This window comes from Sinocyclocheilus rhinocerous, unplaced genomic scaffold, assembly GCF_001515625.1.
Source record: "Sinocyclocheilus rhinocerous isolate Xijiao unplaced genomic scaffold, SAMN03320098_v1.1 scaffold2340, whole genome shotgun sequence".
Taxonomy (NCBI): domain Eukaryota; kingdom Metazoa; phylum Chordata; class Actinopteri; order Cypriniformes; family Cyprinidae; genus Sinocyclocheilus; species Sinocyclocheilus rhinocerous.
Window position 1 is genome coordinate 628,531 of NW_015646462.1, and position 5,515 is coordinate 634,045.

The following is a 5,515-nucleotide window of genomic DNA, read 5'->3' on the forward strand; positions in this document are numbered from 1 at the left end:
CAGCTGAAATGTTCCCAAGTCCAGAGACGTAGCAAGGAGATCTGTAAAATCCATGTGACATCAGTGGTTGTCACATGGATTCCTGCAGCATACGCTGTTTACAGGGTGATGCAGAGGAGACAAATTGTTGAATAAAGTTTTTTTTTTTTTTTTTGCACAAAATCCCTCCGATCTTTTGTGGGTGGATGCTGTTTTCAGTTTTTGGTAAATCCGTATCCGTGAATAAAGTCGTTTTTTTTTTCTTTTGTGCACAAAATGTATTCTCGTAGCTTCGTATAATTACGGTTGAACCCCTGATGTCACATGGATTATTTTACAGATCTCCTTGCTATGTCTCTGGACTTGGGGACATTTCAGTTGTGTTGCTGTCTATGCAGGGTCAGACACCTCTCAGATTCCATCCAAAATATCTTAATTTGTGTTCCGAAGATGAACGAAAGTCTTACAGTACAGCATAGCAGTTTCATAGATAGGCTGCATCTCATTGCCTTTGATTTCACTTGCTGGCACCTTAAACTCTCATTGGTATTCCTGGAGGCAGCAGTGGCTCTGGCTCTGGGGCTGAAGATGTGCTCTGCATGGCCTCAGTCCAATTGTAAAGGAGCCATTATCATTCCTTATTCATGGCTCTTTTATTTAGGGACTATATGGGAGGTTGCAGGTTACATGTAAATTTTTAACAAATTTGCTTGTACTGTGGGAAGTTACCATATTGCTAGGCACAGTTTGGAATCTTAAACATTACAGTATTTATTTCAATATGGTATGTTTAATTACATGCTCTGTTTCATTAGTCAAACCTCTATGCACACCTTGGCAATAGACTCACCATTGGCTAGTAATATTTTATATAAAAATCTTGTAGTTTGTATATTTTTTATTTATATTTATTCCATGGTCTGTCTGAATACTCGATTTTGATTAGCTGGCAGGTATGCATTAAAACCGTTGAATGCACAGGTAGTTCCAAGTCAGTTTAATCACTGTCCTATATGCGCTGCTTTAACTGATGCACACACACCACTCGCACATAAACACAGTGGGCCTCATTTACGAAACGATCGTACGACAGAAAATTGAGCGTACGGTTATGTAAGGATATGTTATGTTAACAAGGATATGTTATGTTAGGCGTACGGAGCGGTGGCTACGATCAAATCTCACGTCTGGTCTCAGCACGTGCAAGTTTTTGAGTTACCTGAACTTGCGCGCAGCATAGTAAATATGGTGGAGAATAGTACAATGACAGCATTTTGTTCATTTTTATTTTCCTGACTGTCAAACGAAGCTCATTAGTCGATCGTTAACCAGTAAGATTAGAATGTCTTTATGCAGGATGGTTATGCAGGGCTTTAGCTTTATATGCGCGAATAGCAGCGTAAACAAGACCATGAGGATTCAATCTTCGCATCATGCACCTGCTGTGCTTCTGTGAAAGGAGAAAACAGAAATTAAGTCTATAAAATGAATAAAATAAAAAGTATACAATAGGCTATAATATAATTAACAGATGAACAAAAGGGAAAAGCGGTTGAACCACTGATGTCACATGGATTATTTTACAGATCTCCTTGCTATGTCTCTGGACTTGGGGACATTTCAGTTGTGTTGCTGTCTATGCAGGGTCAGACACCTCTCAGATTCCATCCAAAATATCTTAATTTGTGTTCCGAAGATGAACGAAGGTCTTACGGGTTTGAAACAACATGAGGGTGAGTAATTAATGACAGCAATTCCTCATGCTTGCTCTGAGGAAATTTTTTTAACAATTTCTAATTTAGCTTTCTAGTCCAACTAAATTGGATTTTAGCTTTTAGCTTTTACCTTGAAGCTGTATGTCTTTTGTTATTGGAGGTAAAGTAATTGTTGCGGATTAGGTGATAAACCATGACTGTATTTGAGAGAGGAATACATTTGTATATTTCTAATTATAGCATAAAGGCTCAAGGTTTTTTCCCCCTTGGTTTTCCACTGATTGAGATTTATAAATGGAAGCTAGTTGCTGTGAATTCTGTGGCTGAAGTTGACAGGGAGAGAAATTAGGGGAGCAGACTCTTTTAACCCATAGGTTAATGAAATTTGTGTTAAGCTCCTCACAACACACAAGCTGATGCTTATGCAAATGGATTTTTGGACAGATGCCACTGTTATCTCAAGTGAGACGTTCTATAGGTGGGAAGTAAGAGGGCTGAGCTCTAAAATCTCTTCACTCGGTTAGTCATTAGTCAGAGGGAAGGTAAACGTCTTGGAGGACATGTTGATCTCTGTGGACAAAGGTCTTTTGGAGACACAATTGTTGTCACACTGAAATAAATGTTAAATAAAAATGACCAAACATAAGTTATGTAATTAGGACATAAGGTACATCACTTAAATTATTCATCTCAACAAGCAGTATAGTGCTCTGAATTGCATTTATACTGTGCATCTTGAATATACTGTGCTCTTTTCATCAGCGTGAGAGATCCTGCATTTGTGTTTAGGTGACTGAACAGTCCGTTGTCTGTTGACTTGGCTCGGGGCAAGGACACATGGAGCTAAAATGCAGTCAACCAAACATAAAAGTTACACTGTTAATTTTAAAAGGTCCGCTGTAAATCAGCGTGCAGCGCCCACACAAACATTTTTGCGCATGTGAAGGATTTTACACGGATATTAGAACATGAGTGAAGTATAAAGCCGTGTTTAGGCTACATAATGAATAATAGGCCTAGTTATGCAAACAAATGTTACAAATAGGATATGGCAAAAATGGAAACAAATCCAGGCAGAAGCACATTTTGAAATATGAAATCTTTTTCAAGATGACTAGTTTGAAGAGACACTGGAAACATTTTCTTTCTTGCAGTTACTCTTAGCTCATTTATAGATGGTGTTGGGTAGATTACTTACAAATTGTAGTCTATTACTGAATACAAATTACATGATAAAAATCGTAGTAATGTAAGCTATTACATTACACATTTTAGGTAATATAGTCTAACTTTTTGATTACTTTTAGATTACATTTGACCAAAGCTGTTTATCATTGATTTGAATGGGATCATCTTGTTCCATATATATATACTGTATGTATGTATATATATATATATATATATACTGTATATATGTGTGAAAATTTAAACATTTGGATTCTTGTGGTATGAGACAGGCTCGTGAGCCCAATGCCGTTTCAGTTTTGCTTGACATTTGTATGCTGTTTATAATGAATGCCACTATAGCCTAATTTGTGTTTTATTTTATAGTTTAATATATAATTTTATAACTACTTATTTTTCATTCTTGTTCTGTTCTGAATATCATTAAATTTAAAATATTTGTTGTAGAGTGAGGGGAACTAAATAGGCTGCATATTTACCAGTATTTTAATATACATATATTAATGTAGCCTAAGTGTTTGCAATTACAAGGTTAATGGGTGTTTTTGGAGTAAGATACATTTCTCTTTCATGAGATAACTTCCTCTTTTTGGCCGGGTTTCGTTTCTCCGTGTCGTAAACTCTAGGGGCTAGGCTTCAAAACCGGGGTGTTTTTATGGCCGTGATATTCAAATGACGATTGTTTTCTGCCGCCACATTTATCAACGTGCGATCATTCGTACGATGAGATTGGCCGCATATGAATGTTTCATGAATCACACATGAACTCTGTTGTAAGTTGATTTGTGCGCACAGATCTGCACTCGTTTCTACGTTAGATTGATAAATGAGGCCCAGTAGTGTGTGTGTGTGTGTGCGTGCATGCGTGTGTGTGTGTGTGTGTTTGATGCTAGATTGTCCAGTGCAGCTGGCTACTATTTGATGCCCTCTGGCTTGCACTGCTTTGTGATTCTCAGTGTCTCTTGTTTGGACAACTTCTGCAAGTATCACCACATAGATCACTTCATAGATGTCTGCAGCTTCGTTATTCCCACTGCCTGATGGAGCAGTTTGTCTACCACCCACTCAGTTACTTGGGAGGCAGTCGGCTGATATCCAAGGAGTCATTCATGTGTCACCTACACCTGCTATGAAGTTTAAACTGAGACCGACCTATTTGGGTCATATGTTCAGGTGTGAAGCCACTGGGCCGCACTCAAAATGGATAAGCCCATCTGTGCCAGGCCCATTTCTTCCTTCAGCAAGTTATCACAGATGTTAATGAATGAAGTGAATCTACTAATGTTTGAAGTGTGTAAGCCCTTTCAAAGCATATATGATAACTGTGGTCACAGATGAAGCTCTTACTGGACTGGTTTGGTCTTGGTGCCTTCAAGCAGTACAGCATAGCAGTTTCATAGATAGGCTGCATCTCATTGCCTTTGATTTCACTTGCTGGCACCTTAAACTCTCATTGGTATTCCTGGAGGCAGCAGTGGCTCTGGCTCTGGGGCTGAAGATGTGCGCATATGAATGTTTCATGAATCACACATGAACTCTGTTGTAAGTTGATTTGTGCGCACAGATCTGCACTCGTTTCTACGTTAGATTGATAAATGAGGCCCAGTGAGAGGGAGAGAGGTCAGAGATTGCAGATCGCAGATCGCGCTGCGCACACACAGAAACTTATTGTCGGTGCTGCCCCGCAACTTTTATTAATAAAATAGCATAGATATTAGATCGCTACATTATCTTCCTCAGCAACGAGGTAAAATCGAAGTAACTAAACAGCACGGCGCTGTGCGCCTTCACACTAGGGTTTACGGTACGTCAAATACAGGTATGATGCTCATCCATTGAGATGACTTGAGAAATAGCACAGATCGTTTTATGGAGAATGAAACTCTCAAGCGCTCAGTCAGGCTGTTCGGCGAGTGGAAATATATCTGTTCTAAACGTGTAGGCCTACTTAGCCTCCAGCTCACACACTGGCGAGTAAAATCTAATAATTTATTAGTTAGACATTTTTTTAGTCGCCCAGAGTGAAGATTTAGTCGCAAAAGCAAGTGATTACTCACATTGTAGAGGTTTGTTAGTAATTTTCAGACAATATTGATCATTTGTTTACCTCATAAACTCATTCCATGAGCAAAAGTTATAGACCAGCAATTGTCAATGCATTGAGCATAAATACTGTAGCGATCCAGTCAGTGAAACGACAACTTGACGGTTTTTTAGCTTGCTTTTTATTCACGAGAGTGCCTGAGGCAAACCCAACGCTTGAGCTCTACTCTCTCTCTGAACTCACAAACTTCCAGAACCTTTCCCCCAGACTCCACCCACACACGAGTGCGCAGACTCGTTCTTCAGAAGAACACCCACCCCTTAAAGCCCCCATGCAAAAAGAACACAAAACACAGGAACAGAACATATTTGACTTAAATCACACCTGACAGCATAACACACTTTTTCAGACTTGCTACACTGCCCCCCCCTCACTGAGTTCCTCGACCCCGAGGGAACGAACAAAGTCCCGGAACCGTCCCAGCGGCCTTCTGACTCTCTGAGGCCGCGGCTGCCCCACCTGTGTTACTGTCACCGGGCTATCTAAATGCAACGGTTGCAGCTCAAGAACCGGTGTGGCTGCATGGGGAACT